Consider the following 13,185-nt stretch of genomic DNA (forward strand, 5'->3'; position numbering starts at 1 on the left):
AGACCTAAACCTAAACTTAACCCTAACCAAAGCGCTAGTCCTAAACCTAATCCCAGCCTTAAACCTGATTCTAATGACAACCCTAGCCCTAGCCCTAGCCCTTGCCATAGCCCTGAACCTAACCATAACCCTAGTCTAATCCCAACTCTGACATTAACCCTAACCTCAGCCTAGCTTTAACCCTAACCCAAACATTAGGCATAACCCTAAACCTAGTCCTAGCCCTAACCCAACCCCTACCCCTAGTTTTAGACCTAACCATAACCCTACCCTAACTTAAACCCAAAACCTAAAAATAGCCCTAGCTCTAGCCATTGCCCTATTTATACCCCTAACGCTAACCATACCCCTAAGCCCTAACACTAAAACTAACCCCAACACTAACCCAAGTACTAGCCCTAAACCTACCTATAAACTAACTCTAACCCCATAGGTATAACTCTACCCCTAGCTGTAATGTGAACCCTAACTCTATTCCTAGCCATAACCTAAATCCTAACTCTAACCCAAAACTTAAGCCTACCTTTAGCCCTTATTCTAACAAAGGCCAAAATTTAGCTCTAACCCTTACCCTAATACTATCCTTAACCCTAGCACTAACACTAAGCCTAGTCCAAACCCTAACCCGTAACCCAAAATCAAACCGTCGCCTGAACCGTAACCCAATATCTTGACCAAAAACCCTAACAGTAACCCTAAATCTAACCCTAAACCACAACTTCGCCCTAGTTCTAACCCTAACCCTAACTCTAATCCTAACACTATCCCTAACCCTAACCCTAGACCTAACACTAAACCTAAACCTAACCCTACCCTAGTGTTAAACCTTACGCTGACTGTAACTCTATTCCTAACCCTAGTCCTAACACTAACCCTGACCCTAACAATAACCCGAGACTTAGACCTGACCCTGATTTTAACCCTATCCCTATCCCTAAACCTAACCCTAACCCTAGCCCTAACCCTAACCCTAACCCTAAACCCAGCCCTAAACCAAACCCTAACCCTAGTCCTAACCCTAACCCTAACCCTAGACCTAACCCTGACATCAACCCTAAACCTACCCTTAGACCTGACCCTGATTTTAACCCTACCCCTAAACCTAGCCCTAATTGTAATCCTAGACCTCACCCTACACCAACCCTTACCCTAGCTCTATACCTAGCCCTAAAACTAACAGTAATTCTAGCCATAGCGTTAAACCTGACCCTGATTCTAACTGTTACCATAATCTTCACACTAGACCTGACCCTTAATCTAACCCTAGACTTAGCCCTATTTCTAACCCTAACCCCAGCTATAGAACTAGCCCTAACCCTAGCCCTAGCCCTACCCCTAATCCAAAACCTAGATCTACCCCTAGTCCTAACCCTAACCCTAAACTTAAACCTAGCCCTAGCCTTGGACCTGACCCTAATTCTAACCCTAACCATAACCCTAACCCCTCCTAACACAAACCCTAATGCTAGCGCTAACCCTAATCCTAGACCTAACCCTGGACAAACCCTAAACCTAGCTCTATATGTTGCCCTAATCCTAAACCTATTTCTAGCCATACCCTGAGACCTGACCCTAATTTTAACCCTAACCCTAATCCTAGCCCTAACCCTAACACTAGCTGTAGCCCTACCCCAAACCCTAACCTCACCTAGACCTAACCTTAACCATAGCTTTAGACCTAGCCCTATCTCTAACCCTAAGCCAAACCCTAACCCTAACTCTAACCTTAAATAAACCCAATCCTTAACTCTATCCCTAGCTTTAAACTTAACACTAACCATTACACTAACCCTAAACCTGACCATAACATTAGCCCTAGACATAAGCCTAACCCTAACCATAGACCTGACCTTAACCTCAACCCTATCCCTATAATTAGACCTGATCTTGATTGTAACCCTAACCCTAGCCTTAACACTAACCCTTAACCTAACCCAACCTTAACCCTTACCCTAGCTGTAGCTCTAGCCCTAACACTAAACATAACCTAGCCCTAGCTTTAGCCTGGACCCAGATTCTACCCCAAATCGTAACTCTAACACTAGCCCTAACAGTAACCCTAAACCTACACTAACTCTAAACCTATGCCTAATGTCAAACCTAACCCTAACCTCAGTGTTAAACCTGACCCTGATTATAAACCTAACCTTAACCCTAGCCCTAACACTAACCCTAACCCTAACCATAGCCTGAGACTTAGACATGACCTGATTTTAACCCTAACTTAATCCTAGCCCTAAACCTAACCCTAATCCTAGCCCTAACCCTAACCCTAACCTTAACCATAACGCTAATATAAACCATATCCCTAAACCTAGCCCTAGCTGTAACACTAAACCTAATTCTAGACCTAACACTAGACTAACCCTAACCCAAGCTCTAATCCTAACCTTAACCCTAACCTAAACCTAACCCTATCCCTAGTCCTAACTCTAACACTAGACCTAAACCTAATTTCAACCCTAAACCTAGCCTTAGATCTGACCCTGATTTTAACCCTACCCCTGAACCTAGCACTAACCATAACCCTAGACCTAACCCTACACTAACCTTACCCTAGCTCCATACCTAGCACTAAAACTAATTCTGACCCTATCCTTAGCCTTAGACATGACCCTGATTATAACCCTCGCCCTAACCCCAGCCCTAACCCTTACCTTGACCCTAACCCTAAAGTAAACTATCAATAACCCTGGCCCAGCCTCAACCCTAGTCCTAACCTGAAACCTACCCCTAACCATAACTCTCACCTTTGCCTTAGACCTGACCCTAATTCTAACAATAAACCTAAATCTTAACCTAAAACTAGCTGTAGCCTTAGCCCTAGCCTTAACCCTTGAACTAACCCTAGACTAAACCGAACCCAAGCTCTATTCCTAGCCCTAACACTAACCTAGCTCTAAACATAATCCTAACCTAACCCTAACCTCAACCCTAGCCCTAGCCTTAGACCTGACCCTGATTTTTACCCTAAACCTAACCCAAGGTGAACACTAACCCTAACCTTAACCCTAGCACTACACCAAACCCTAAGCTCAAATCTAACCCTAGCCTTAGACTTGACACTGATTGTTACCCTAAACCTAACCCAAGTTGAATGCTAACCCTAACCCTAGCCCTAGACCAAACCCTAAGCTCAATTCTAACCCTAGCCTTAGACCTTTCCGAGTTTTTAACCCAAACACTAGCTCTAACACTAAACCTAATTTTAACCCTAACCCTAACCCTAACCTAGACCTAATTCTAACCCTAATTGTAGCCCTAACCCTAACCCTAGAACTAACTCTAAAGCTAACCCAATCCTTAGTGTTAGACCTGACCCTGATTATAACCCTAACACAAACTCTATACCTAACACTTACCCTAACTCTAACCCTAACCCGAACCTTAGACCTCACCTTGATTTTAACTCTAAATCTAAACTTAACTCTAAACCTAACCCTAGACATGGCTCTATTTTAACCCTAACCCCAGCTGTAGCCCTAGCCCTAAACCTATACTTAGCCCTAATCCTAACCGTAACCCTAACCGTAACCCTAGACCTACCCCTAAACCTATCCCTAAACAAAACCCTAACCCTAGTCATAACCCTAAACCTAGACCTAACCTTAACTTCAACACTAAGCCCAGGCTTAGACCTGACCCTGATTGTAACCCTAGCCCTAACTCTAACCCTAATCCTAACCCTTTACCCTATTTCTAGACCTAACCCTAACCCTAAACCTAGCCCTAACCCTAACCCTAGTGTTAAACTTGACCCTCACCCTAACCTTAACCCGAGCCTAAGACATGACCCTGATTTTAACCCTAACCGTACAACGAACCCTAACCCTAACCTCAACCCTAACTCTAATTGAAACTGTATCCCTAACCCAACCCTAGCACTAACCCTAGACATAAACTTAGGCTAACCCTAACCCTAGTCTTAGGCCTGTCACCGATTATAACCCTAACCCTAACACTAGCTTTAACACTAACCCTAACCCTAATCCTACCCCTAAACCTTACACTAGCTCTAGCCCTAATCCTAAACCTAACCCTAGCCCTAGCCTTAAACCTTACCCTTAGTTTAACCCTAACCCTAACCCTAACCCTATACCTAACCCTAAACCTAACCCAAACCACAGTGTTAAGCCTGACCTTAATTGTAAACATAAGCCTAATCCAAGCCCTAAACATAACCTTAACTCTACCCCTACCCCTAACCTTAACACTAACCCTAATTGAAATCCTATTTCTAACCCTAGCCCTAGCTGCCACCCTGACCCTAGCCCTAATCCTAAACCTAACCCTAGCCCTAGACCTGACCCTGATTCTAACCCTAAGCATAATCCTAATCCTAGACCTTACACTACCCCTAACCCTAAACCTAGACCTAGCCCTCTTTCTAACTCTAACTCCAGCTGTAGACCTAGCCCTAACCATAACCCTAACCCTTGTCATAATCCTAACCCTAGACCTAACCCTTACACCAACCCTAAACCAAGCCTTAACCTGACCCTGATTGTAACCCTAACCCTAAACCTAACCCTAGCCTTATACCTGTCCACAATTGTAACCATTACCCTAAAACTAGCCCTAACACTAGCCCTAACTCTAACCCTAGCCATTACCCTTAACCTAGACCTAACCCTAACCTAATCATATCCATAACTCTAATCCTCTAGCTAACCCTAAACCTAACCCTAACCCATAGTGTTAAACCTGACACTGATTATAGCCCCACTAGACCTAACACTTACTGTAACCCTAACCCTAACCCGAGCCTTAGACCTCACCCTGATTTTAACCCTAACCCTAATGCTAGCCCTAACCCTAACCCTAGCCCTAACCCTTACCCTAGCTCTAGCTCTAGCACTAACCAAAAAACTAACCCTAGCATTAACCTTAGACATTACCCTGATTCTAAACCTAACCATAAACTTAACCCTAGACCTAACCTCAACCCGAAACCTATCCCTAACCAGAGAGATAAACTTTACCCAGATTATAACACTAACACTAACCCCAGGTATGACACTACCCTAACCATAACCTGATCCTTAGACCTGACCCTGGTTTTAAAACTAACCCTAACTTTAGCCCTTGACCTAACCCTAACCCTAGCCCTAGCCATGACCCTAAACTTAACCATAACCCTAATCCTAACCCTAAACTTAATGGTAACCCTAAACCAAAATTTGTCCCTTAAGCTAGACTCAGCTTTATCCCTATCCCTAACTGTATCCCTAATACTACCCTTCACCCTAGCCTAAACCATAGTGTTATACCTCAACCTGATTTTAATTCTAACTCTAACCCTAACCCTTGCCTTAATTCTAACCCTACCGCTAACTCTAGATTTAGACCTGTCCCTGACTCTAACCATAACACTCACCCTAGACCTAACCCTAACCTCAACCTGAAACCTAGCTTTAGACCTGTCTCTGATTTTAACTCTGAGCTTCACCCTACCCCTAACACTAACCCTAACCCTTACCCTACACTAATCCTAAACTTAGCTTTATCCCTACCCCTAATTCTAACTCTAACCCTAGCCATACCCTTTGTCCTGACCCTGATTATTACCCTAACCATAATCCTAGAAACAAACCTAACCCTATCCCTAGACCTAACCCTAAACCTAACTGTAACCATAGCCCTAACATTAACCCTAGCCCCAGTCCTAAACTTAACCCTAGCATTAGAGCTAGCACTAACACTAACCCTTGCCTACACTTTACCTCTAAGCCTAAACCTGCTCCTAACTTTAACCCTAGGCCTAAACCTAATTCTAACCCTAACCCTAGCCCTAACTGTAGCTTTAACACTAAGCCTAACCCTAACCCTGGCCCTAAACATAGCCTTAACCCTAACACTAGACCTAACCCTATCCTCAACCCTAACCATGGCCTTAGACCTAATTCCCATTGTAACCCTAATGTTAACCCTAGCCCTAACAGTAACCCTAACCCTAAACCTGGCCCTAACCCTTATCCTAGGTTTAGCTCTAGCCATAACCCTAAACTTAACCCTAGCCCTAGATTTAGACCTGACTCTGATACTAACCCTAACTATAATCCTAATACTAGATGTAAACCTAAACCTAACCCTAGCCCCAACCCTAACCCATGACCTAACCCTAAACCCAACACTAACCATAGTGTTAAACACGACCCTGATTATAACCCTAATCCTAACACCAGCCATACCCATAAAACAAACCCTAAACACACCTCAAGCCTTAGACCTAACCCTAGCAATAGCCCTAACCCTAACCATAACCCTAAACATATGTGTAGCCCAAGCCCTACAACTACCACTAACCCTAGACCTAACCCTACCCTAGTGCTAACCCTAACCCTAGATCTAACACTAGCACTAACCTTAAACCTAGCTGTAGCCCTAGCCCTAACTGTAACCCTAATTCTACCCTAACCATAACACTAGCCCTAATACTAACCCTAACTCTAACCCTAGCTCTAACCCTAACCCATGCCTTAGACCTTACCCAAACCATAAATCTAATCCTAGCTATGGCCTTACCACTAACTCTAACCACCTCCAAAACTAAACCTAGCCCTTGCCCTAACCCTAACCTAATACTAATGCTAGTCCTAATCCTTACCCTAGCTCTACCTCTAGCACTAACTGAAAACCTGATGTTAGCACTAAGCTTAGACCTTACCCTGATTCTAACGCTAAACATAATCCTAACACTAGAACAAACCCTAACACTAACCCAAACCACTGTGCTAAACTTACCCTGATTATAACCTTAATACTAAACCTAGGCATAATATTAACCCTAACCATAACCATAACTTGAGCCTTAGACCTGACCCGGATTTTTAACCTAACCATAACCCTAGACCTAACCCTAACCCCAGACCTAATCTGAACCCAACACTAACCATAGTGTTAGAACTGACCCTGACTCTAACTGTAATCCTAACCCCAGCCATAACCCTAAGCCTAACACTAACCATAACCTGAGCCTTAGACCTAACCCTAGCTATAGTCCTAACACCCTACCCCTATCTGTAGCGCTAGTCCTATCATGAAACCTAACCCTAGACCCTACTCCTACCCTAGCCCTAACCCCATACCTAACACTGACACTAACCTTAACACTAGCTCTAGCCCTAGCCTTAACCATAACCCTAAACCTACCCTAATTCTAACCAAACCCTAACCCTAATCCTAGCCCTATAACTAACCCTAAGCCTATCCCTAGCCTTAAACTTATCCCAAACCCTAGCCCTACCCAACCCTAACCTTAACGATAACTCTTAACTAAAACCTGTCCCTTAACTTAGACCTAGCCTTAGACCTGACCCTGATTCTAATGCTTCCCTAACCCTAAACCTAACCCTGATCCTAACCCTAACCCTAACCCTGATCCTAACCCTAACTCTAGACTTAAACCTAACCATAACACTAAACCCTAACCCTACCCTAGACCGTACCATAAACCGAACACTAACCATAGTGATAAATTTAACCATGATTAGAATCCTAACCATATCTGCATAAATACCCCTAATCCTAACCAAAACCCGAGCCTTAAACATGACCCTGATTTTAACCCTAACCATAACCCTAGCCTTAAACCTAACCCTAGACATAGCACTAATTCTAACACTAACCCTATCTGTATCCCTATCCCTATCACTAACACGAACCCTACACTAGCCCTAACCGTAACCCTACACTTAACACTAACACTAACCTTAACACTAGCTGTAGCCCTAGACCTAACTATAATCCTAACCCTATGCTAACCCTAACACCAACACTAGCCTTAACGCTAACCTTAACCCTAACTCTAGCTCTAACCCCAACCCATACCTTGGACCTTAACCTAACCCTAAACCTAATCCTAGTTGTAGCCTTACCTATAACCCTAACCACCTCTAAAACTAACCCTAGTTCTATCCCTAACCCTAACCCTAACTTAATACTAACCCTAGCCCTAACCCTTACCCTAGCTCTACCCCTAGTGCTAACCCAATACCAAACCTTAGCACTAACTTTAGCCCTTACCCTGATTCTAAACCTAAACATAACCCGAACGCTAGACCTAATACTAAACCTAACACAAACCACAGTGTTAAACTTTACCCTGATTAGAACCCTAACACTCACACTAGGTATAACATTAACCCTAACCCTAACCATAACTCAAGCCTTAGACTTGACCCTGATTTTAAACCTAACCCTAAAACTAGACTTAACCCTAGCCCTAAACCTAACCCTAACCCAAGCCCTAGACCTAGCCATACCCCTAACCTAAACCTAACCCTAGCCCTAGCCCTAGCCCTAACACAAATCCTACCCCTAGCCCTAACCCAAACACTAACCTTAACAATAACCCTAAAGTAAAACCTGTCCATTAACCTAGCCCTAGCTTTATCCCCAGCCCTAACTTTATCTCGAACACTACCCCTCACCCTAGCCTAATACCTAGTGATAAACTCCCCCATGATTCTAATTCTAACTCTAAACTTAGCCCGATTCATAACCCTAGCCCTAACCCTCACCTTAATTCACACCCTACCCATAACTTTAGATTTAGACCTGTGTTTGACTCTAACCATAACCCTCCCCCTAGACCTAAACATAACCCTAAACCTAATCCTACCCTAACCCCAGAACTAAACCTTACCCTAGCTCTACCCCTAGTACTAACCCAAAGCCTAAACCTAGCACTAACTTTAGCCCTTACCCTGATTCTAACCCTAAGAAAACCCTAATGCTTGACCTACCTCTAACCCTAACCAAAACCATAGTGTTAAACTTTACCCTGATTATAACCCTAATACTAACCCTAGGCATAATATTAGCCCTAACCATAACCATAACCCAAGCTTAAGACCTGACCATGATTTTAAACCTAACCCTAACCCTAGACTAAACCCTAACTCTAGACCTAAGCAAAAACCCAACATTAACCACGGTGTTAAACCTGACCCTGATTATGACTATAATCCTAACCCCAGCCATACCCCTAACTCTAACCCTAAACATAACCCCATCCTTAGACCTAACCCTAGAAATAGCCCTAACCCTAACCCTAATCATATCTGTAGCCCTAGTCCTATCACTAAACTTAACCCTAGACCTAACTCGAACCCTAGCATTAATCCTAACCCTAGACCTAACTCTGATGCTAATGTTAACCCTAGCTGTAGCCCAGGCCTTTACGGTAACCCTAACCCTGCCCTAACCCTAACCCTAAACAAACCCGAACCCTAACCCTACCCCTAAACCTAACCCTAACCCTAGCCCTAGCCCTAACCCTAACCCAAACCCTAGATGTAATCCTAAACCAAACCCTAGCACTAACCCTAACCCTAACCTTAATAATAACTCTGAACTAAAACCTGTCCCTTAAACTTGCCCTAGCCTTAGACCTGACCCTGATTCCAACACTAATCCTGACCCTAACCCTAACCCTAACCCTAGACCTAAACCTAACCCTAGCCCTAACCTGAACCTAGACCTAACCCTAAGCCCAACTATAACCAGTGTGTTAATCCTGACCCTGATTAGAATCCTAACCCTATACCGAGCAATACCCCAACCCTAATCATAACCTGAGCCTTAAACTTGACCCCGATTTTAACCCTAACTCTAACCCTAGCCCTAAACCAAACCCTAACCCTAATCCTAGCCCCAACCCAAACCCTAACCTTAATGATAACCCTAAACTGAAACCTGTCCCTTAACCTAGCCCTAGATTTATTCTTAACCCTAGCCCTATCCCTAACACTACATCTTACCCTTGCCTAAAACCTCGTGTTAGACCTCACCATAATTCTAATTCTAACTATAACCTTTGCCTAATCCCTAACCCTAATCCTAACCCTACACAAACCCTAACGCTAAAGAGAGCCCTGATACTAACCCTAACCCTAGTTCTAACCCTAACCTTACCTTGGATCATACCCTATCCCTAAACCTAACCCTAGCTGTAGCCCTACCTCTAACACTAACCCTAGCCCTTACACTAGCCCCAACCCTTACCCTAACTCTAACCCTTACTTTATATTTAGCTATAGCCACAAACCCTAACTTAACCCTGGCCCTAGGCTTACACCTTACCCTGATTCTAATGCTAACCATACATCTAATGGTAGACCTAAAATTAATGATAAACCTAGCCCTGACCCTAACCCTAACCCTAAACCCAACACTAACCATAGTGTTAAATCTGTCTCTGATTATAACCCGAACCTGAACCCGAGCAATACACCTGACACCATCCCTAACCATAACCCAAGCCTTAAATCTGACCCTAATTTTAACCCTAAACATAACATTAGCCTTTAACCTAACCCTAGCCACAGCCTTAACCCTAAGCCTAATCCTAACTCTAAACCTATCTGTAGCCATAGCCCTATCACTATACCTATCCCTAGACCTAAAACTAACACTAACGTTAAACCTAGCTGTAGCCCAAGCACTAACTGTAACTCTAACCCTATTCTAACCCTAACCCTAAGTTTAGCCCTAATGCTAACCCTAAACCTAAACTTAAACCTAGCCCTAACCCTGACCCTAACCTAATGCTAACCAGGGCTCCAACCCTTACCCTAGCTCTAGATCTAGCACTAATCCAAAACCTAACCCTAGCACTAAACTTAGACCTTACCCTGATTCTAACCCTAACCATAACTCTAACCCTGGACCTAACCCTAAACCTAATGCAAACCACAGTGTTAAACTTTACCCTGATTAGAACCCTAACACTAACCCCAGGTATAATAATAACCCTAACATTAACTATAACTAGAGCCTTAGACTTGACCTTGATTTTAAACTTCACCCTAAAACTAGAACTAACCCTAGCCCTAAACCTAACCCTAACCCCAATCCTACACCTAGCCCTAACCCTAACCTAACCATAACCCTTGTCCTAAACCTAAACCTACCCCAAGCCCTAACCCAAACACTAACCTTCATGATAACCCTAAAGTAAAACCTGTCCATTAACCTAGCCCTAGCTTTATCCCTATCCCTACCTTTATCCTGAACACTACCCCTCAACCTAGTCTAAAACCTAGTGATAGACTCCACCGTGATTCTAATTCTAAATCTAAACTTATCCCAATCCATAACCCTAACCCTTGCCTTAATTTGCACCCTACCCCTAACTTTAGATTTAGACCTGACTTTGACTCTAAACTTAGCACCTCCCCTAGACCTAACCCTAACTGTAAACCAAATCCTAATCTTAAACCTAGAACTAACCCTAATTCTAACCCTAACCCTAGCCCTAACCATAGCTTTAACGCTAAACCTAACCCTAACCCTGGGCCTAACCCTAGCCTTAAACCTAACACTAGACCTAACTCGAACCTCAAACTTAACCATAGCCTCAGACCTGATTCCCATTGTAACCCTAACGCTAACCCTAGCCCAAACTCTTACCCTAGGTTTACCTCTACACTAAACTCAAAATTTAACCCTAGCCCTAGCCTTAGACCTGACCCTGATACTAACCCTAACCATAACCCTAATCCTAAACCTAACCCTATCCCTAAATCTAGCCCCAACCCTAACACTAGACCTAACCCTAAAGATAACACAAACCATAGTGTTAAACATGACCCTGATTACAACCCTAACCCTAACCCTATCCATACCCCTAAACCAAACCCTAAACATAACCCGAGCCTTAGACCTAACCCTAGCAATAGACCTAACCCTAACGCTAACCTATCTGTAGCCATAGCGCCATCACTAACCATAACCCTACACCAAACCCTATCCTAGCCCAAAACCTAACCCTAGACTTAACACTATCACTAAACTTAATCCTAGCTGTAGCCCTAGCACTAACCGTAACCCTAACCCTACCCTAACCCTAACCCCAACACTAGCCCTAATGCTAACCCTAACCATACCCCTAGCTCTAATCCTAACCCATGCCTGGGACTTTACACTAACTGTAACCCGAATCCTAGCTATAGCCTTACCTCTAACCCTAACTAACTCTAAAAGAAACCCTAGCCCTAGCTCTAACCCTAACCCAAGTGCTAACCTAATACTAACCCTAGCCCTAACCCTTACCCTAGCCTTACCTCTACTGCTAAAAAAAAAAAAAACTTAACCATAGTACTAAACTTAGACCTTAACCTGATTCTAACCCTAAACATAACCCTAACACTAGACCTAACCCTAACCCAAAACACAGTTTTAAACTTTACCCTGAGTAGAGCCCTAACACAAACCCTAGGCATAATATTAACCCTAACCCTAATCATAACCCGAGACTTAGACCTAACCCTAGCAATAGACTTAACCCTAATCCTGGTCTAACCCTAACCTCAATCTGAAACCTACCCTTAGACTTGTCCATTATTTTAACTCTATCCTTCACCCTAGCCCTAACACTAGCCCTGACCCTAATCCTAGACCTAACACTAACACTACCCTTAAACCTAGCTGTAGCCCTAGCCCTAACCCTAACCCAAAACCTAGCCCTAATGCTAACCCTAACCTTAATGATAACCCTAAACTAAAACCAATCCCTTAACATAGCCCTAGATTTATCACTAACCGTAATCCTATCCCTAACACTACCCCTTACCCTAGCCTAAAACCTAGTGTTTGACCTCACCTGATTCTAACCCTAACCCTAACCTTAGCCTGATCCCTAACCCAAACCCTAAGCCAAGCCTCATTTCTAACCCTACCCCTAACTTTCGATTTAGACCTGTCCCTGACTCTAACCATAACCCTCATTCTAGATCTATCCCTAACCCTAAACCTAGTCTTAACCCTTACCCTAACTCTAGAACTAACCCTAACCTCAACCCAAAACCTTACTTTAGATGTGTCCCAGATTTTAACTCTAACCTTCACCCTAGCCCTAACAGTAACCACAACCCTTACCCTAAACTAATCCTAACCCTAGCTTTATACCTAGTCCTAAATATAACCCTAGTCCTAGCCATAGCTTTTGTCCTGAACCTGATTATAACCCTAACCATAACGCTAGCTGTAAACCTAACATTAACCCTAGACCTAACCCTAAACCTAACCCTAACTGTAGCCCTAACCATAACCCTAGCCCCAGCCCTAACCCTAGCATTAGAGCATGCCCTATACCTAACACTAGTCTAAGGCCTAACTCTAAGCCTAATGAAACCATAACCCTAGCCCTAACCCTAATTCTAAACCTAATTCTAGTCCTAA

At 43.5% G+C, this 13,185-nt stretch overlaps 1 long non-coding RNA gene across 1 annotated transcript; it reads right to left on the reverse strand.

Annotated features, from left to right (window-relative positions):
- Positions 1-1,364: 1,364 nt before the first annotated feature.
- LOC118983745 (uncharacterized) lies at positions 1,365-10,306 on the reverse strand. Its single transcript, XR_005065794.1, has 4 exons — positions 10,279-10,306; positions 7,114-7,129; positions 6,449-6,467; positions 1,365-1,400 (listed from the first exon to the last, which is right to left on the reverse strand). It is a non-coding gene; the product is annotated as an uncharacterized LOC118983745 (long non-coding RNA).
- Positions 10,307-13,185: the final 2,879 nt, after the last annotated feature.

Source organism: Sturnira hondurensis, unplaced genomic scaffold, assembly GCF_014824575.4.
Source record: "Sturnira hondurensis isolate 20B ecotype Veracruz unplaced genomic scaffold, ASM1482457v3 Scaffold0002930, whole genome shotgun sequence".
NCBI lineage: Eukaryota > Metazoa > Chordata > Mammalia > Chiroptera > Phyllostomidae > Sturnira > Sturnira hondurensis.